At 45.7% G+C, this 22,267-nt stretch overlaps 1 protein-coding gene across 1 annotated transcript in view; it reads right to left on the bottom strand.

Annotated features, from left to right (window-relative positions):
- Positions 1 to 22,267, bottom strand: part of FREM2 (FRAS1 related extracellular matrix 2) — a 796,190-nt gene that overhangs the window by 137,106 nt on the left and 636,817 nt on the right. The gene's annotated exons all lie outside the window — the stretch shown is intronic.

Raw genomic sequence — 22,267 nt, forward strand, 5'->3', positions numbered from 1 at the left:
TCTTTGCAGGTCGCAGAAAATTCCTGGAAGCGACGAGTTATTGGAACAGAACGCCCAAGGTGATGTCCGGAATGGCGGAGGCCTTCCAGGTGAGATGGTAAGCAGCTTCTAATTCTTGCCTCTTTCGTCCTGAAGATGTAGCTGGGGACCGATGGAAGAGTCCTCAAAGGCTCATACTAGATGGAAGAGCTGGAGCTGAGCAGGTAAGGATAACTATGTTCTTCCGAGTAGTTCGCCCGAGCAGGCCAGGATACAGGGCAGGACCCGGTGAACGTCACGCTGCTAAGCAGAACACAAAGCGTGTGCCTCGGGTCGGGCGTGGTTTAAATACCCGGCAGGAATGCCAGGTGCCTTTGGGGTGGACCCCGCCCTGAAGCTAGCCTGCTTGTTGCAGTTCCCCGATAATTCTTCTGGGGGCAGCCATGTTCATCCATTGTCCATTGGAAACCATACTTGCCAAGTGAACATGGTGCCAACGGCGCCAGGATTGCGTCCAAGGCACCCGCAACAGGCTAGTGTGGGTCTTTCTGGCCTTGGGACAGTACTGAGGCGGGGCCATGGTGCCCAAGACCCATAGTCTGGGTACGAGGTCATGACAGCTGTTCACCTGGATAACACAGAGCTGTGAGTGTAAGTGAAGAAGAGGGTCTTAGCACAAAGGAGGCCACAAGTGAGCTGCCGGGTACCTTCTGATGTTCAAATTACATTATAACACATAGTGGACAAGGAACCCACATTTATTTACAAGTTTAATCACCAGCTATATCTCCCACAGAAAAGCTAACTGTGCCTAAGTGCGATGCAGTACCCTAGTTAACAGCGATGTGCTGTTTATCTAGGAAAGGGATAGTATAAAGACTAGGGGCCTCATTACAAGTGAGGCGGAATGGGTTAATGGGCTCTGCTAATGGTAGCGGGCCCGTTAACACCATTCCGCCTCATTACGAGGTCCCCTCGCCGGGTCTCGCGAGGGGAAGAGAGAGCTAACAACGACCGGGCCGTTGTTAGCTCCCTCTCCCATTCCCATTTCCAAGATGGCCACCATGGAAAGGGAAGGCGAGGGTTCCATGCAGGGCCCTTCTTCGCTTTCCATGGCAGCCTGCAGAAGGCAAAAAGAGAACCATATGACCATATTACCACAAGCACACTTTTCTTCCCTTTCAGATGTATCCTAATTAGAATAATTTTACCACAAAGCCAGTCCCAGGTGGACATGGCCATTTTAATCCTATATTTTGTCCCTTGTGGTCATGGCCAGTAGCCAGATTGTCCGGATCATGACCTTATTCCATGACCCGGACAATCTGCCCACTGCCCATGGCCACAGGCTACCCCTCAGTCACTAAAGGTATACCGCTATTTTTTGTAGCTACATTATGACACTTGTTAAATAATAAAACACTGGCACATTTGCAAAACCATGCTTGTAGGTCCTTGACAATGCTCCTTACGCAAGTTTGCTGTAAATCCACCCATGTCTTATTTTTTCAAAAGTGTCAAATGTATGCACATACAATCGTCATATAACCTAGCCCCCACTTGACAAAATCCATTCAGATTTTATGAAAACATCTATATCTAGATCTATAATCTTTTTGCAAACCTTTGTGTAGATTTGTCGAATGGCACCACACTTATAAGCCTTTACAATATCTTGGGACCCCCCCCTCTAATTTTGCTCCCTCTTGACAGAATCCGACCAAACTTTGCAAAAACATGTATATCTTGATCTATTATCAGTTTGCCAAATGAAGTGTAGATTTGTCAAATGGCACCTCATTTATAAGCCTTTACATTATTTTGGGACCCCCGTCTAATTTTGCCCCCTCATGACAGAATCCCGCCAAACTTTGCATACTCGCTCAGAACCGGCTCGGAAATATACATGCAAAATGTCATGCAGTTCCATTAAGTGGCGCCAAAGTTATAAGCCATCCAAGAACTGCATTTCACCAACCCTGTAATGCTGAGATGTCCGTGACCTTTCCCAGGACTGTTCGCGAATATCCGAACTGTTCACAGACTTTTGTGGCAAAAAACACCTGTTTTTTTGCTTCTTGAGCCATATCCAATCCTCATCACCCCTCGCCTCCCCAGAGATTATTTGATAAGTTTGACAAGTGTAATGTTGTGTTTTTTAACATGTTTTTACCTCGATGTCCGGGGACATTGGTGAAGTCTGCGAATCCAAGATGGTGGGCGTTTCCAAAAATCTGACGCACTTCACGCTCTTCACCACCCATTCAGCGAACACGTCGCATGTCCGCAGACATGACGCAAGCCGATTAACCAATCGGTGTCCTGTCCGCGGAGTGGACAGGGAATTGTGTCCGCAGAGCGGATATAGATATCACTATTTTTTTGTGACCTACTTTTTGGTCATTTTTTTTTTAAAACTACTGGACGGATTTTCACCAAATTTACAAAAGCATGCTTTCGGGACCAAGCCGCTGATCCTGCCGCAAAGTTTTTTCCTTATTCTGTCTATGGGAAAAAAAGATATTTTGCGACCCCCCCATAACTTTGACCCCCCCCCCCCGGACCAAACCTCAACAAACTTTGCAAAAAAATCCAGAGTGGGCCATATACTTTTTTTGCAAAGTTTGGTGAGGATTTGTCCAGGGAGAGCGAACTTATAAGCCACCCAAAAAGTGCTCTTCCTATGGAATTGCCAACTTAACCATAACTACACACCGTGGCTGTGTAATATATTATATTATATATATATATATATATATATATATATATATATATATATATACATACACACATATATATATATACATATATATATATATATATATATATATACACATATATACATATTCTGGGATGGGTATTAATTACTATTCTAACTCTAGTCCTGGAATAATTGGGGAAAGTGCTTGATTTTCGTGGGAGTGAAAATTTGGAGAAATGTCACCCCCTGGCAACCTTTTGCCATGCGAAATTCACTGGATACCCCCCTATGATTGGTCAATCCTATGATAGTGCCTGGATCTCACTAACCCTTCGGATTGAGATGATGGCGACCAGAACGGTCACCTTGTCAGTGAGATATTTGAGTGAGCATTCGTGGAGACCCACGCCTACTACAATGTTACAAGTTAGTGGGTCCCTGACTGCACATTTCTCAGCGTGTGAGCCCCAGGAAACTACACTTGAAACAATGTTCCCAGCTCGCAGTTTCCCAACCATGAATTTAACTGTGTGTGATCCTAAGGTAACAAACAGTTCATTGTCTCACAGCAGAGAATTCTCTGTTGCAAATTCACCATGGGACAACATTCTGTAGTCATTCAGTGAGTTTATCAAGTTCTTCCAAGCCTACAATTCATACACCGAGGGAATAGAAGATCTGTGTCCTGCACAGGCAGGGCAAGGGTAGAGGAGGCGTCAATCCAACATGGTGAATAAGCAAGATGAAGGCTTGGTACTGCCTTCTATGCCCAAAGTTAGGCCAGGTGCACCTGGAGCAGCAGCCAACCCCGACTGTTTCCCAATTAAAAGACACAGCTGCATATCCTCACCAGAAATCCCTCATGGGGAGGAGTGAGCACACTACAAAAAGCAGAGACACAAGTCAGTCAGTGTTTGTTGGGGGAGCAGGTGGTTTGAGTGTGTAAGTGACTGGAAGTTGGAGAGAGTTGGAGAAAGTGAAATCTGGAGAGGTGGAGGACCTTTGGAGAAGTGACAGCAGTGGAGCATAAGAGGAGGTGAGAGCTAAGAGACTGATGTTGGTAAGATGAAACAAGAGTGTTGTAGGAGATGGCAACATCAAGAGGCGAGGATGTTAGTCGGGAGGAGGTGGCACCAACAAGGGGACAGAAAGAGGAGAAATGGAAACATCAGATGATCTAGGCGCATAGACTCAAGCAGCATAATGTGTACCTACCTATACAGGTAGAACATGGATAGTGTGAGAAGGCACCCCTCTCGACGACTACTTTTACTTTTGAAGTAAACAACGTGTAGTGGCTCAGGCCAATTATTAGATGGCTAACAATGCATAGCATATGATACTAAACAGATTCACAAGCCCCAGAAAAGTATGTGCTCATGTATTATTGGACACTAGTTTGATTTGAAAGGACAGCATATTTTGTCGGTAACAACAACCTGTATTTCAATGTGAACACAGTAAGTCAGAGTCTCAATTACGCATTGCACCCTGATGTTTCTGTATGACTCATACACATGGCAGAATACATCTATGTATGTTAAAAGGTCAATCAGATATGTAAGAAAGTAAGGTGTCTGATTTATGTTATGTTAGACACATTTATAGAACACCCGAAGGCACCCTGGCGCTGGAATGAATACAAAGTTGCCAAGAACAAATTAAAACACCAAAGTTTTGAGCAAACACCGAAAGTTAAGGTGGTCAGCTGTCATCCACAATGCCAGGGCAGTGGCATTCCAGGCCAATGGCAGCAGCCACAGAAAAGGCACGACTGCCGGTATGGGTCAGTCTAAAACGGGGGACTTTGACCAGGCAGGCAGAGTGTGAGCGGAGACACTGTGTTGGTACATAGTGGGGGAACTTTTCTTGAATATATTCTGGCCCAAGGCGTTGAAAGCCCAATGTACCATGCACAAGGATTTAAACAGTATCCTCTTATCCACCGGGAGCCAGTGAAGCTGCCTCAGCAGAGGGGTAATGTGGGCTCCCGTAGCAGGCCGCAGGACAGCTCTGACAGCAGCGTTCTGCAGTCACTGTAATCGATGAATCACATAGCGGGGCTGGGCAAGATACAGTGAGTTGCAATAGTCTAGACCACTCAAGACGAGTGCTGCTACAACCGGAGCACGACATTTTTCTGGAACAAAAGGGAGGACTTTCCTGAGTATGTGCAGTATAAATGCCTGCTCTTACAAACTGCCGCTACCTGGGCATCCATCGCAAGAGAAGAGGAAATAATAACCCCCAAGTTCTTTACGGATGCCACAGGGACCGGGAGGGGGCCAAGAGAGGCCGGCCAGCAATCATTGGTCCAATAAAGAAGAGGCAAGGTGCTACCGACCACCAATACCTCTGTCTTGCTACCATTTAATTTGAGCCAATTAGATGACATCCATTCCCCGACCTCCTGAAGACACAATCTAAACCGACTGGCTGTATTGGCATGATTAAGGTCAAGACTGAACAAAATTTGGGTGTCGTCGGCGTAAGAGTAATAGCGGAAGCCATGGAAGTGAATGAGGGCCAAGAGATGCCTGATATACAAGTTGAATAGGATCGGGGAGAGGGCAGACCCCTGCGGTACACCACAGATAGCAAGACTGGGCTGGAGCGGAACAGAGGGAGTGAAGCTGATTGTAAACGGTCGGCCAGAAAGGAGATGAACCAGTTCAGGACCCTGCCAGACAGGTCGGCAGTAGAAAGCCGGGAGATCTGGGTGGGATGGTCGACAGTGTCGAACGCAGCCGACAGATTGAAAAGAACGACTGCGCCGACACCCCCCTGGTCAACAAGCGAGCCAGGTCGTCAAGCACCGAGTTCAGGACTGATTCAGTTCCCCTACCAGGCCGGAACCCAGACTGAAATAAGTCAAAGTAAGGTGTAGATTCCAGGAAAGTGGAAAGCAAAAGGGAGACCAGGGCTTCCAACAATTTCATAAGGAATGGGAGTAAAGAAATAGGGCGATAGTTCTCTGGCACCTCTGGATCAAGTGAGGTTTTTTTTTAATAGTGGGATCACAAGGGCGTGCTTCAGTGTGGATGGGATCACACCCTCCAAAAAGGAGATATTTAGCTCTGCGCTTGTGCCAGGTTTGTCACTGATGTTTAATCCATTTTGGGATGAATGTTTTATAACCAGATGATGTCAATGCAAGAACAATATGTAGGAACAAACTGTTGCAGACACGTTTATAAAGAATGTTAAAGTGAGTGACTATTAAGGGAAAAAAGCAGCAACTGTTTGCCAGATTGCTTCTTAAGCGCATGTTAACAAAAGGACTTTCCGTATACATTATTTGATTATCCGTGCCAAGTTTGATAATGGATTAGAACTGCAGACAGATATTATGTTAAGCATTTGGCCAGAGGAGAGCCATCTGGATCTTGCCTTCAATTTCAGATTGGGCAAGGAAAAGACAAACACCACTTCGTAACACATAAAACCTCTCAAGCTGTTATTCTCTAATATTTTGTAGCATTTATATTATATTACGGGGAACACAGTTCAATTTGCAAACTATTGAAGAAGACAGTGAACATGTCTGTGTACACTAGGACAACATCATCCAAGATGAGGGGGAGAAGGATTGCAGGAACAAAAGGCTCATGTGTGTCCTGCATCTCATGAGACCATCACTGAAGCATTAATTAGCCCCATCATATTGCCACATTTGCATTCTTGCACACAGACTGCATTCTATCAATCTGCACACCTGGGAAAAAGGGGGTCAGAAATTGCCTCATGATTGGCAAAGCCTGCCAATCTGGTGTTTTTCCCTCCACCGATTTCGGCGCCTCTTCCTTCAAGCCTGCTGCTCACCAACGTCTTGCACCGTCACCTCTGTCATGAATCACCAGCAGTGGCTTTTGCAATAAAACCCAACCGGCAGCCACGGTGTCAACCCTGGCATTCAGTTAGCACTTTCAGCCAGGGTTGCCAGGCTGGTGGCCTTAGGTGTCTCTCAGGGAAGTTGACAGTAGACTACCACAGATGTATTCAAAAACTATCTGTGCAGAATGAGACCAAGTTATCAAACGAAGTGAAACAGGAAACCGACCAATGCATTTTCAGTATTCGGAAATTCCATAATGGCCAACAAGGCATTTATAAATGTGATCCATGCCATCTTATCCGGTTCATAAAGAGAGAATGATGGGAAGGAAAGAAGAACTAAAGCCCTTTGACCAATCGCAACACTGACATAATATCCTTCCCAATTACCATACACATTGAGAACTATAAAGACACTAAGGGCCTCATTACGAGTGTGGTGGTAAGGGGTTAACGGCACCAGTAAGGATGCCGGTGCCGTTAACCCCTTACCGCCGCATTCTGAGGTCCCTTAGCGAGTCCCACTAAGGCCGGCTAGTAAAACCAGCGGCCTTAGTGGGAGCCGCTAAGGGACTAGGGAGCTAATAACGGGCCCGTTATTAGCTCCCTCCCCATTCCCATTGAGCCCTATGGGGGCTCGAATGGAAATGGGGGAAGGGTTTTTTGAATGGGGATTTACCGGGTCCTCCAAGGTTGGAATGACCCGGTAAGTCCCCATTCAGCGAACACAGGCTCGGACACGACTTTGGAGGCAGCGATCGTGCTAATAGCACCATGGCTACCTCCAAACTCGTAATGACCCCCTAAGTTTCTGATCAACCAGAAGTGACCATATGGAGCAGCGGAAAGAAGGACCTCTGGACCCTCTGGAGTTGTAGATGCCTTTCCCAGCAGACCAGACAAGACCCAGAGAAATCACTGCCAAACCTTGGACTTTGCCAGGAATGGTGGGAAGACTGCCTCTGCTGCTGTTTTACCAGCTAGTTAAGTCAAGAGGCTAGGTGTTTGCCTCTGTGAACTGATTAAACCACTGACAAGGTCAAGTGATTAGGTGTATGTCCCTGAGAACAGTTAAACCCACTGGCAAATCCAAAAGCCTTGGAACACGCCACACAGATCTGTTCAAGTTGCTTACAAAGCCAATATGTTAGGTGAGACTTGTGAGACTCTGGAAACAGTTCAGGATGCAAACAAAGCCAAGAGGCCAGCTGTATGCCTCTGGGAAATGTTCAACCCTTTAAAAGAAAACAAAAAGAGTGAAATAGAAGAACAAATAAAAAGAGAAATACAATTGCAATGTTTAAGAGCAAGTATGGCAAAAGAACAAAACGCACACTGAGCCGAGGGCAGCTTAGGTATAGAAAGGAAAGGAGGAAGCGTGATGGGGAGCACAGGTAATGAGGTGGAGAGTAAAGAGAAATAAGTGAGGAAAGGTGAGGAGGACTTAGTAGAGAAGCAGAGGTAGAAGAATGAGGATGAATATAAAAGAGGGTATACATTGAAAACTTATAGATAAAATGAAATCATGCTAGCTTATAGGCAGGAAGGCCTACAAGCAAGGTAGAGCAGTAGAAGTGTCAAGACAAGATAAACGCAGATATAAGTGTTTTTATTGAAGTAAAGGAAATTAGATGGTGGATTTTATGAATGTTAAACAGGTAAAATGTCAGATGCGAGAAATGTTAGAAATATGAGCACAAATGGTAAGGGATGAGTCAAAGAGGATACCAATATTGCAGGGAGTGAGAGAAGGGAATGGCAATGGGTGGAAAGTAGAGAAAAGGAGAGGGAGCGGAGGGGGAAATAGAAGAGGGTGAAAAAGAGAACTTCTGCTTTAGTAGATAAAGATTGCGAGAGTGCATCCAGGTTTGTATTTCAAGAAGACAGGTAGCTAGAGAAGAGTAAATATTATCCGGGAAATCACTAAAAGCAATAAAGATGTGAAAGCTAGGTCTAAAGTTAGAGGGAAGAGAATGAGCAATAGAGTGCTTTTTCAGAATAGGATGGTTGGCATTATCTTTAAAGTTTGAAGGGAAGACAGAAGAAGAGAGGGAGTAGTTGAGGGCAGTCAGGAAGTGGTTGAGAATAGGAAAGACATATGAAAGAGGTCAGCCGGGAAGGCAGTGGAATGGGCTTGAGTGAGAAAGTGCACAGTATCAGAATCAGAAAGGATTGAGAAGGAGGAAAGAAACTGGGGATGAGAGAGTGGGAGGCAGTGGGTCAATTTCTCGACCTAAACTGCTTAAATCTATTTTGCTTTTTTCTTGGCTCGTCTTTTACCACCAAAATATAGATTGAAGAGTGGGACCCAAGTGTGGCCCTCATGACCCCCATCCGACTTGCAGCCCGAAGACAGAGAAATGAGAGATGCACATCACTCCTGGGCCCTTCATCACCATCATTGATGTAAATTGCAACTAACATGAATGGCCATAAGAACCAAGATGGAAGCCATAGGATCTATGTGATCCGACCGCGGCGGATTTTGCCGCGGTCGGAACGTTCGCATGAGAAAGGTGCGAACTACCAAAAGTGTGCACCTTTGTCATGTGAACACATGTACATACTACGGGGGCTGCAGGGGTTTCCCCCGCAATGAAGTACAGTGAGCGGGGTGTTGCGGGGGACACCCCGCAGCCCCCGTTTTTATTTTTTGTGGGTGTGCTGCATGGGTGTCCCCCCAACACCCTGCTCACTATACCACACAGTATAGTGAGCGGGGTGTTGCGGGGACACCCCCGCAATCCCCACAGTGTGTTCGAACCTTTGGTGGTAGCATTTTTAGAACTTTTGGTCCTTGCAGACCTTTATTGTCAGTAAAAAGGTACAATCCCAAGCCATACGTGCATTCAAGTGAATGAAGAAAGCAAGGCGAACTTCAGAATGCAGAAAGGGGCAGACAGACAGAGCTTCCAGTGCAGACACTGTGCACAGCCTCTCCAAGGACAAACGGAGACAGAAACGTTTCCAGTTTTCCAATGCAATAAAGCACCTGCGAGAATACACGCTAAAATCCTCATAACAACACGACAGGAGTGCTCCATTTCGTGGTCCCTACACAAGTGATTTGAAGGAATAGGACAGGGCCTATTCAGTCGCAATAGATGGGAGAAGAGCTGTTCCCATCGAACCAGAGGTTGAAAGATACAGTTGCTATACATCTTCAAAACTGAATGTTCTGTCTCAGGGCTTACGCGATCAGAGATGGCAACTTGCTGGGAACACACATCACCTTAGTGATTGTTCCCATTGCCTTGAACAGGAGCCACCGGATATGGCTATCCAATGGTTATACTTACCCCATTGCATTACATATATAGGTTTCCTGAACTTACCAACTCCCTTCCCTGATTGGTTTTTTGGGACGCAATCTGTTTTTGTGACATCATTTACACTTAAAACGGTATGACACACATTTGGAGGCTGAGAGCCTTTCGAGACGCTATGCTGTTCAATTGCGATCCTTGTCATTTTGATTGATATTAAAGACAGTAAACTTTGCCCTATAGTTTGAGTCTCCATTCTTGCGGTGGGGTTTGTTGGGGCCCAAGTACCCTCTTGCTGGTAATCGGGGTAACTTGTAAGAGTGCCTCTGTTGCTCATTACAAGTGCTAGCAGAGGGATGGTCGCTAAGACCTTTCAGCACTAAAACCACCTTGTCCCACTGCATGCCTAAAGGGCTGTGCAGTGACCTGCGAGGAACGGATCCCAAAGTCATGCATGGGAATCGTTGAAGAGGTCATCAGGAGCCACCTTGGAGAAATTTGTGCCTGCTGAATGTGGGATGCAAAGCAGACCAGACGGCAGAGTGGCAGATTCTGGGAGAGTTGGTATCCGAGGGGCTTCAGTGAATCAAGGAGTGTAAGTATAGACTCAACTATACGACAAATATTGGGAGGGGAAAGTTTTGTTTATTGTTGTCTTTTTGGGTTTTGCCTGTCGAATGTTCCCTGTTAGGTGGTCAGCTTAGTCGATGGATGAAAAATATAAAAAAATACTATAAAAAGGTTACCTGTGATCTGGGTGTTAGCTTGGTTTATGGATGAAAAATATAAAGAAAAGTATAAAAAGGATACCTATGCTCTAGGCAGGATAGCTTAGTTCATGTAAGATATTATGTATGGTTCCCTGTGTCTAGGTGTTGGCAAGGTCACGGAAGCTGGTTTCTTAATTGATCTAATTTAGATCTATTCCTATATGCGGTGGTTTAGAACAAGGACAAATGATTTTTGGATACCCTGTATCTTGGTGAGGCAGGAAGACGGGCGTGTGTTAGGAATCTTGTTTCCAAACTTAAAAAAAAAAACTTTAAAGGTTTTGAACAAACATACAACACTCAATCTGGCTCAATATATTGGTTTTACCCACTCTCTACCCCCTGGGTTCTATCCTCCCATAGACTACTGCATTCACATCTGGTGGCCTGTGTTATGTTATGTCTGTTACTGTGTTTTCTGTTGTGAAAGGGGGAGTGTATTTTGAAGTATTAGGTTCTCTCTTGATGGTTTGTGATGTCACATGTGAGATTGTTGAATAGGACTTGAGCTGCTTAGAAGTGATGGATTTCATTTGTTGGACTGTTAATGAATTGGTGAAAAGTGTTATGCCATTTGAGCTGAGCTCGAAGAACACATGAGGGAAGTTACGGTTTGGCCTTAAGGGCGGAAAACGCAGTGTGGGCGGTGTGTGGAGCATGCTGTTGTTGATGGTGGCAAGCCAGGGAGGCTGTTGGAACGATTTGAGAATTGTTATGGTTTTTGATAATTGTATCAAAAAGTGATGTTGATTATGTGAAATGTGAATTGAAGGGGTTGAAATCCCGATTTGCAGTCAAATAAGTATTGACGATTGAAAAGTAACGATGAGGGATACACCTATGAAATGTTTATGCAAGTTCCTCCCATGGAATTGACTCACAACACAGAGGGCAAAATGGCAAAGTCGTGGCCCAAAGATTGCAGCTTTTCCAAATATGCGCAGCAACACATGACCACGTATCTACATGACGCCTATAAGCGGTAGAAATTAAGTAACCATTTGGCTGTATTAGAGCTATAGAAAATGTTTCAGGATGAGGAAGGGGACCCGTCCCAGAATTAATGGATGCTGAGCCAATGCAATGCAGGAGGCGAAGCACTGATGGCTCCTCCACCTCCTCCTCCTCAAACTGCAGACACAGATCCAACAGCAGAAGGCCAGCGATTTTACCCCTCAAGGGAATTGAAAGCTGTGTCAGGATACACCAACCCCATTTTTGCACCACCCACGAATAGCAGTGAGGACACAATTAGTGACGCAAAGTAAATTTATTAGTGGTGAACATAAGGAGCGCAGCAACTTGCAAACGAAACTGAGAAGAGACAATGAGGGATGGACAGGACCCAGTGGGGATCATGAGGCGACAGTTCTGATAAGTGAATGGGTAGGCAGACAGATATTGCTTAAACTGGACGGGAAGACTACAAATGAGAGAGGACATATGGTAGAGGAAGCTCCAACATAGATATAGAGGAAGAAGCTAAAGAGTGGGCAGAGGTAATGGGGCAAGTGCAGAGAAGAGAAAGAGAAGAGAAGGAGGAATATTACAGGTTGAGAAGGGAATGGAAACGTACAGAAGAGAGGGAAAGGGAGGAGAGAGGAAGGCAGAGGAAGAGAATGAGAGATGGTTGCAACTAAAGAGGGAAAAGAGAAGGTTGGAGGTTGAGCGACTCGCTAAGGAGCGCGGATGCAGAGAAGACGAGGAGACGTGAGCAGGCGAGAGATCAAAGTAAAGAGAGACACTCCAAGAAAGCAGCAGACACTAAGACAGAATTGACATGCTTGAATGATGATGAGGGAGATGGAATACAGAGCAGGATAGGGGAACTTTATAGGAGCAGAAGCAGGAGCAGGAGTGTAGTTGCCTTAAAGACAAGCAGGAGTACAGCAGGGTCTCCATTGAGGGGAGGAATACAATTTTGTGGACAAAGTGAAGGGAAAATAATGGGGGATGGTGATGTTGAGGAGGCTTAGCTTTGAGGATGAGAGAGAGGAGGACAATGACGACTGTTTTGGGGCCATGGGGTCAGACGAAGCTCGACAGGAAAGTGATGATGACGAGGAGGAGCTGCCTCGTTGCCATTCCAGGGAAGTAAGCTCTGACAGAGATATATTGTGGGGAGAAGAGGAAAACATGGGAAGAGATGAGGGAGAACCCGAGGGAAGACTGGAGCGTCCTAGGGACAGGTCGCATAGTGCAGACCAAGTTACTCCATATGTGCATAGGCTTAGAGCCCTACCAGGACGGAAATGGGCATAGACGACAAGGGCATTCACAGCCACTAAAGACAGGGGCAAGCATGACCAGGGAATGAGACTGACAGTTCCCATTGTTAAAGAAGGGTGGTTGATGACCACAGTATCTACCGTGGCAACAGATGGATAAGGATAATTTGAGATGTAAACTACCCTTGTTTACTGCAGTGGCTGGGAAATGGATTAACGAAATAGAAAGACTTATGACAGGGATGAAACTGGCAGTGGGTGACAGGAAGAGTTTACTCTCATGCATTCTTGGGGAGGTAGCGGATGACATTTGGAAAAGGGTAGGATATCCCAGACTGACAGCACAGAACATGATGCATTATGGCACACCATCTAATAACTGCTGAGCAGCCATATGGCAAGCTCTAAGGGTACAATATCTAGACACATCGGACATAAGCGCGATTTTGAAATGCAAAATGCATGAGGATGAAGACCCACTTTAGTACATTCAGGGGATACAAGAGCATTGGTGTCTCGAAATGAGAGAACGTGGGATAAAACAGTGGGATTATTTTATCACATATTATGCCAAGGGCTGCCAAAACAGGTGCAGAAGCAGCTGAAGATGTTAGTGGGAATGGCGGCTAAACCATGGTCAGAAATCCAGATAACTATAGTGCACTATTGTAGGTTAATGCTGGACAATACAAGGAAGAAGCGCGAGGAGAGAAAGCAGGAAGAGGCAAGGCTAGTACAAAATAAGTCATTGAAGTACACTATGGAAGCAGCGATGTTCCAGAGTGGAGAGGGAGTAGTTGCCAAGAATGTGGAAACTCGACCGCAGACAGTAGGAGGAGGCTTCGTAGGAAGGGGTTAAGCAAACCACTGGTCAAGGGGATGGAGAGAAGTGCCCCGGGGAAGAGGGGTCAGATACCCAATGCAACAGGGCAGAGATGGATTTAATGAGGGACAGCCGAGACAGATTGGGCTTCAATACAATGTTGGCTATGCGGAAGAATAGGCCATATATCATGAATGTGCAGGAGCAGGGGAAGAATGCAACAGAATGGGGGAATGGCACACCAGCCAACATTCCAGTCAGAACAGACCGACTATTATGCCCAAGATCACACATACATGGGCAGGCATATGCACCACAACTGACATAAGCACAGGGCATGCCAATGCAGTCATATCAACCCATGACACATGCACCGCAAGTACAGGGACATGTGCATCTACTGAACCAGCACAGAAGAACACTGTAGCCACGACACACACAGACTCCACAATGCAGACTCCTGTATGAAAACTGGGTGGAGTGACTGTAGTGAGGGGCAACCCTTTTACCGGGACAGGGATGACATTATACCAAGAATAGTACAGCCCACAGATGAACTTGATGTGTTTGATCCTATCTGTTACACCTGACTCGAAGGAGGAACCACGCATAGGGGTGACAATAGTTGACAGGAGTTGCTCTTTTCTCGTGGATACGGGGGCGACTCAATCCTGTATTAGAGAGGGGAGATACCCAATGTCAGGCATTGCCATGAATGCACAGGAATTTCCTGGGGCTACAGATTTGGTTCTTTTTACGGACAAACTTTCAATGTCTATAGGAGAGCATGACCTGATGATGCCATTGTTATATTCCCAACAGACACCAGTAAACATAACGGGTAGGGACATGATGAGCCGACTCAATATGACAATTTAATTCACTGCTCAGGGGATAGTGTGTTTGACTCCAGAAATTCACCAGATGAAGATGAGGGAATTTATCCAAGCATATTGCGGGCAGACAGTTCAGAGGGGCGTACCAGCAAACTCTGACCTATTTCAGTATGGAGTGGAAGTATTGATAGCATGGCTTGTAGGGATACAGGGCAAGCCACTACGTATATGTTAAGATGGATTTCTAAACTATGACCTGGTGGGCAGAAGTTTAGGAGGCCACCCTAGTTTAGTGCAACAGGGGAACCTTCTGGACAAGCCAGACCAATCACGGTAGCTTCGCAGGCGGTCAAGAATAAGTCTCGGGAGGGGTGAGAGTGAATCGGAAGCCCACAATAAGCACACACAGTAAAACTCCACAGAATATGCTTTGACAAGCTTATATATAAAATACATATATATTTTATTATAGGCCTTAATAATTAAAGACGAATACACCAAAGTAATATGAAACAGTTGCCACACACGTCTTTCACTATTTACTATATATACAATTATGTTTCGCCTAATACAGTAAAGGGGAAAATACAACCACAACCTGCAAATGAAGTGTATGTTCACACAAATATAGCATTAGTTAGTTCTTCAAATTTGATCATTAACTTAAGCAGTCCAGCCCTACTAAGTTGGGAGCCTTATGCTCAAAAGTACCGTAGTGCATCGAAAACATGTGGTCGTGCGTTATGAGTTAAAGCGGGTCCTCTTCAGGGAGCTGCAGCAATTCTGGAAGGGGCTTCAGGTGATGAAGAACAGTGTCCTACTATTCGAGGAGGGTCTACCCTTGCAGGCAGAGTGACTTTCAAGTTTCAGGAATAGCTAGGGAGTGCAGGCTAGCCCAGCTAAGGTGAGCATCTTTTTAGGGAGTCTCATGCGTAAAGAACAATGGCTGTGCCAGGGTGCCACTGGTAAGTGATACAAGTACTCACAGACCCTCAACACAGTCTGAGCCAAACTTTGCCAGTCTAGGCCAGGTCGCTTGTAGGTTCAACCCCTGCAGTTACACATCGCTCCGGTTCTCAGCGGCTGCGGGACGGGATGATCATCCGTGGTGGGACAGTAGACTTTTCTCAGCTCTTGATAAAGAAAAGAGGACAGTTCCAGTCCAGCACGTCTTGGGGCACAGGGGGGCAGGCAGGCAAGGCTTCTATAATGACCGTCACCACAGCAGGGCGACACATGGACTGCAAAAGCATGCGGTGGGCGACCCAGAGAGGCTAGCACTACCGCAGTTGGTGGGAGAGGACGCAGGACCACAATTTGCAGATTCATTAAGTCTTGAGTATCCACTCGGGATGGCGGCGCTCCTAGGCGATATCCTGGGTTCCAGCTGTTCAGTTCACCGGATGGCCCACGACCACCTTCAAAGAGGCTCTATTGGAGAGTTATCAGGAGATGCTGAGAGTAGTTGTTCCCACTACTCCAAAGGGTCGAAGGACCCTTGCAGGCCTTTAGTGATCGATTCAAAAACAGGGCTCCAGTCGGACAACAGAGGGCTCAGGGTGCCAAACCTTACAGCACATCCCCGGTGGTTCTTTAGTCTGCTTTAGCATTTCAGGATACGCTTTGTGCTGAAATCTGGGATAACCAATCGAAGATCTGCCAGGCCCATGGTGGTTCCAGTCATTCAGGCATACCAGACATATTGGCACCAGTAGTGTGGATTAGGACCAGACAGTCCCAACCCTCTTCCTGGGCTCTAGCACACATGAAATGCAGAAGTCCATGAAAGATGCAGGAGGCTGCATGCCCAAATAAGGAATTCCCAGGTTGACTTGACCTGGGGGAAGACAAAGGGACAAAATGGCCAAAGGACAGAACAAAGGACTTCGTGGCATGCACATTTTCGGCACTGGCCAGAGTCTTGAGCCAAATTCGATAAGCGCTATATCATTTTTTAAAAAGAAGTAAAATACTATAAAAGTAAACTGCTGCCACGAGTTCATCCTTGGCACACTTGTACAGTCACCATAAAATAATTTTATGGTGTCCAGGTCCATAAAACAAAAGGATCCCTAAGCGCGGTACTGTAAGGTACTTGGCACATAGATAAAAAGTTACCAAGAAATGACAACATAGTCAAAGACTAAAGGAAACAGTTTACCTGTACTGACAGTCTGAAGGTTGTGTCAGTTTCCCCATAACAGATGAGCAAAAGCCCAGAGGCGAGCAGCTGAAGGCTGTGCTTCACTGGAAACGTCGTTAGGTTAGCCAACCGAAAGCAAAAAGAATGGGGGGTCCATAAATGGAGGGGAAATTGCACCTAAGGGAAATATTTCCTGGCAGTATACCCAACGAGTTCTTGTTTAGACCAGAGGTTCCCTTAGACGAGAAGGAAGGCAAGGTGTTACCAATAGAACTGGAGGCAGTCATAGTAAGGGGTGAAAGAGTAGCATTGCATGGGACTGATGACACAGGATGCCATGGAGGACAGTAATCGTGGTAGGAGAAGGGCACAGGCTGACTGACTTGACAGATGAGGAACTGTTTCAAGATGATCATTCAGACCTCGAGACAGTGTTTTCTATGAGCATTACTTATTGGGTGAGAATACACTACAGAGAATGGTGTCGCTGAAAAAGGCACCACCGCCATTTCTTGAGGAAAATCTGGCACGAGTAATCAGTGTTCTATGGACTAGCAGTACATATGACGGACTGTTAAAGGGAGTAGGAGCTGTCAAAATAAAGCTCAAGCGAGGGGCTATTTTACTGAGGGTGAGGCAATGAACTCTATCCAGGGAGGCAGACAAAGGCTTTTATGAGCCGATCACTGCGTTAGTGAAGCAAGGCATTTTGGTCCCTTTGGAGTCACAGTGTAATACTGTTTTGTACTCAGAGGCAACAGGGGAATCATGGTACTTTACTCATGATGTACATCTTCTAAATCAAATTATCGAGACAGAAATCCTGTTAGCACCCAATCCAGTGACAATTCTATGTAGCGTTCCGCCAGAAGCTACCCATTTCACGGTAATAGATTTGAAGAACACTTTCTTCTCTATACCACTCCACGAAGAGTCACATGACTTAACCTTCTTTTTATAAAGAAACTGGAAGTGGAAACATACAAGATTGCCACAAGGGTACTGTGAATCACCCTTAATCTTTAATAGGGTCCTCCAAATGGACCTAGGCAATATACAGATGGAGAGTATTATCATTCAGTATGTAGACAGCATTTTGATTTGCAGCAGGTCTGAAGAGCAGTGCCGAAATGACTCGGTCCACTTTTTGACAGTACTAGCAGAAAAGGGTTATAAGGTACAAAAGACAAAATTACAATATTGCCAAGAAGAAGTGTTGTACATTGGACAGTTGATATCACAAGAAGGCAGAAGGGTAACTCCAGAATGGGTGGAGGCAATCTTTAGAACGCCGCCACCACGGACATTGAGAGAGATGCAGCAATTGTTCTGTCTCTGTAATTACTGCAGAGCATGGGTATTCGATTACAGCACATACACAAGACCCCTATTAAGCGGACTTCGTCTGTTATGGACACATGAAATGATTGAAGCATTTGAGGAATATAAGAAGGCAATATGCACAGCCCCAGTGCTAGGGATTCCCAATTACAGTGACAAATTGTACTTGCTCTCAAACTCCAATGGAGTGGTGATGACCACGGTACTCATTCAGAAGACAACCTTAGGGAACAAACCAATGGCATATTATAGCGGACATCTAGATCCAGTGATGAGAGGACACTTCCCTTGCAAACAAGCATTCACAGTAGAAAAGTCAGTGAGTATCACAATGGGGTGCAGTCCCACAGTTTACGTAGAGCATGCCCTCTTTGCGATCCTCGAGAAGCCCAAAAGCACACTGACTACCCAGAGAGCATCAGGGTACGAAGTGATCATTTTGAATCCAGTGAAAAAAGTAGTAAGATGCAGAGTTGTAAACCCAGTAACAGTCACAGCTGAACCAGTGGAGGAGGGAGATTATGTGCATGACTGTACTATGTATATGGAGCACTATGACAACATTCCTAAAGTGGGGGAAAATGCCCCAGAAGCAGGGGAAATACTTTTCATTGATGGTTTGTCGACAATAGACCAGGCAACAGGAGAAAGAAATGCTGGAACGGCAGTAGTAAAGACAAAATTGAATGGGACAGTTGAAGTAGTAGCAAGCATGGGATTGCCCTCACATTTTTTAGTGCAGGCAGGCAAATTAGTGGCTCTCATAATGGCAATAGAAGTGCGTAAAGATAAGGAGATTACGATTTACTCTATATGACGTCTATAGTACATGCTGGAGTGTCATGTTGGCAGAGGAGGGGCTTCCAACATGCTGACAGCACACCAGTGCAGCACACGCCCCTATTGGGCTGACTAATAGACACACAACTCCCATCAGCAATAGCAGTCGTGAAGTGCCAAGCACACATGAAGGAGTAGGATTTCGTCTCCCGTGGCCACGAAGCTGCAGATGCAGAAGCGTAGCGCACAGCACAGTGTATTTTACAGAAATTAATTAATTCGACACTCCATCTAACACAAGTATACGTGTGCGCAATATGATCTTGAAAGAAGGGTATAGTTCACAAACTGGCACACAGATAATAGAGTTTCAGGGGAAGGAACCATTAGAGAAAAAAGAACTATGGGTAAGGAGGGGTTGTTCAATATTTCCTAGAGGCGCATTATGGCAACAGGGGTGCACAGGCAATCTAGTGATTCCAGTAGCATTGATGCAAGTTGCACTCACACAGTTTCATCATCCCACTCACTTAAGTAGGAACGTACTTGCTGCACAAATTGTACAAGAGTGGTTTGGTCCAAATATGGCAGAGCACATAGCTGCATTCATGGGGAATTGTACTGTGTGTAAAAAATATAACGCAGGTCATAGTGCGAGGAGAAATAGCCCACCCTATTGGGCCTTTCGAACACATCCCGTTGATTATATGGACATGATTCAGGTCTGCCAAGGATACCCCTACATGATAGTAGTAGCCCTTTTTCCCGCTGGATCGAAGCTAGTCCATGCTCACAACCTGATGCTTTCAGAGCAGCCAAATTCCTTGCTAGAGAGGTGTTAACATGATGGGGTGTGTGCGAAGTCTTGCAGTCTGACAATGGACCTCATTTTGTAAATGAGACTTTTGAGCAAATGACAGCTCTTTTGGGAATTAAGCATATGTTTTCCTGCGCTTATCTGCAAGCAAATGGAAAAAATGAGCGCCTCAACTGCCTATTAAAAGAATAAATAGCCAAAATTAAACCAACATTAAAAAAGGGATGGCTTCATTGCCTGCTTTTAGCCTTATTCGCACTGCGTACTCAGCCCGGATCCGACCACCACCTAAATCTTCATGAAGTGGTGTGCTGCATGTGACTTCCACTTGCTCCTCCCACTAGAGCGCTGACAGATGCCCATCGTTCTGTTGTTGTCTTAGGAGATGAAATGCATGATTACCTTGCTTCGATGATGGGTAGTGCCTCTTTTATCTCTCGACAGCTGCAGTCCCGGCCGGAGAGGTCGAAGAAAGTTGAGGAAGATAACACGCCGGAAACAAACTATGAACTATTGAAGCAACCACTACTTTATCCAGGGGACTCTGTTTACTTGTGAACATTTGTTAGGCCTTGGTTCAAACTTATATCTAAGGGGCCTTTTTCTGTAGAGCAGGCTACTGATAGGGCTATAAAACTCATCGGAAGAATACCTCGAATAACATCAGAGATGTCAAACCCTGCCGATGTGAGACCTCCTCCCGCCACCACGAAGACGATTTTATGCAAAAGGAAGAACAAGAAGCAGGAGAAGCACGACAGCGAGTAAGCACACTATCTTTTCCTCAGACTATGTATTCATCGTGAAAGTAAATACATGGTTTTGTGCCTGCACACACCTTTTGGGAAGCACTTTCTTAGATTTATAATCAAGACCGAACGGATTATACCACCTAGACTGTTCTTTTGTGCCTTTCTTCTTTATGTAGCACAAACATACCCACTCCTGAACCCTGGAGCCCCATCCATCATTACCTTGTTAAACAGTGCTAAAATCTGCATAGTATGGGAACAATTGTTTTTTACGGCACTTGCCCAATATTATAGAAAGAGAGCTAAACTACCTCACTAAAACAGTAATAACGCATCGGAAAAGGGGGGTAGAGCTTCTAAGTATCTTACAGGGTAGGATGGGGAAAAGGTGTTACAAGGAAGGGGGTACCGCATCTCAGCCATCTGTGTCCCACTTCCACTCCCCGAAGACCAATAATCCAGGTGATCCTCCCCCACTGATCCACCCCCAGGAACTGTGTCCAGTAGTGATTGCTGTGTCCTGGCCACCTGGGTGACAGATCCCTGGGGACCAGCAGGTGAGACACCTTCAGGTTTCTCACAGTGGGTAGTGGGAGTTGTAGCTGGATACATGTACCACCCATATAAATCATATGCGACTACATGTACATAGTCTTTGATGGGGCCAACATTGTCAGGACCAGTGTTAGCTGGATTGTAATCAGAGAGTTGAGCTTTAGTTACCCTAGGTACTTGGAAAGCTCACTAACTGGCAGTTGTATGACTTTTTGTCAAGTGCTTGAGAATGTGTAGACTCCATTCCTCTGCTGGGGCCTGATTCTCACAGGCCTGTTGGACTAAGTTCTTGTAATCATGTTTCATTATTATTGTTTTTCTTCCTGCTTTTCTCATTGCCCTCTATGCTATCCATATATGCTTGTACTTTTCTGGCGCCAAGATTCCTGATTGGGCAAACATTACATTTCTACGGTAAATCCAATCAAAGAACTAAGAGCAGGCATCAGGGATCTTGCAAGCAGTATTCAGGCTGGCAATGGCAACAAAGAAGAACATTTAGAAACCAGGGATGCAAGAAAACTGCAGGCTGGCCATGTATCCTGAACATTTGTAGATCAGTGTCAGGATGCTGAAAAAGTTCAGGAGATTAAGAGGAGACAGATGAGAAGACGCAGGAGGGCTCTGGTGAGCACCCCCTCCTTCCACCGATTGGCAAGATGACAGGATCGTTACCAGAGATGATCAAGGCTACAGGTCGCTTTGGCATATTAACCTCCAGCTGCCAATCCCTATGTCCAGGATCCCCAGGCTAGGAGGCCTAGACTACTGCAAAGGGGCGCACATGCTAAGATGGCTAACATCATTGGTATGGGAATGCCGGCACATGGAACTCACAAGAGATGTAATACCCTCAGAGTTGAACCTTGCACATCAGCAGACTGTGGAGTTAAAAATGAGGCAACGCAGTTCTGCTTTCAGCACACCAAAACACATAGCCGCCCGCTACGTACTGGCCAGGAATCTGAGATTGGTGAATGCACCATGACAAGGCTCTGAGTAGCTAGAAGGAAGACACGTGCGTCGATCCCAGAGGGAGCAGGTGATTGATTCCAGAGGGAGCAGGTGATTGATTGGGAAATGGTCTGGGCCTTGGATCCGATTAATTTCAGGAAAGCAAGGCAGCTAATCTTTTCAAGGAAGCATCAATGGTGCGCACTAGTGACTTCCGGACCACCCCACTCTGTGCCGTGGACTGGACCACCCATCCCAGTGGGCTAGCTGATCTCCCGCTATCACTTGATTTAGAATGACCTTTACGTGAATGTCATTCTGCGAGGACGGCACCTTCTGGCAACCATGTGTGGGGCCAAAGATGACAGCTGTGTGCAGGATAGACTCTCCGATAGAGGCACACAACCAAATCTAGAACTCCTAGAGGCGAGCGCTGGGGGACATTTACAATGCTTAACATCAGCCCTAATTAAATGAGTAAATCATTT

The sequence above is a fragment of the Ambystoma mexicanum genome, chromosome 7q (assembly GCF_040938575.1).
Source record: "Ambystoma mexicanum isolate Mex_15411 chromosome 7q, UKY_AmexF1_1, whole genome shotgun sequence".
Lineage (NCBI taxonomy): Eukaryota > Metazoa > Chordata > Amphibia > Caudata > Ambystomatidae > Ambystoma > Ambystoma mexicanum.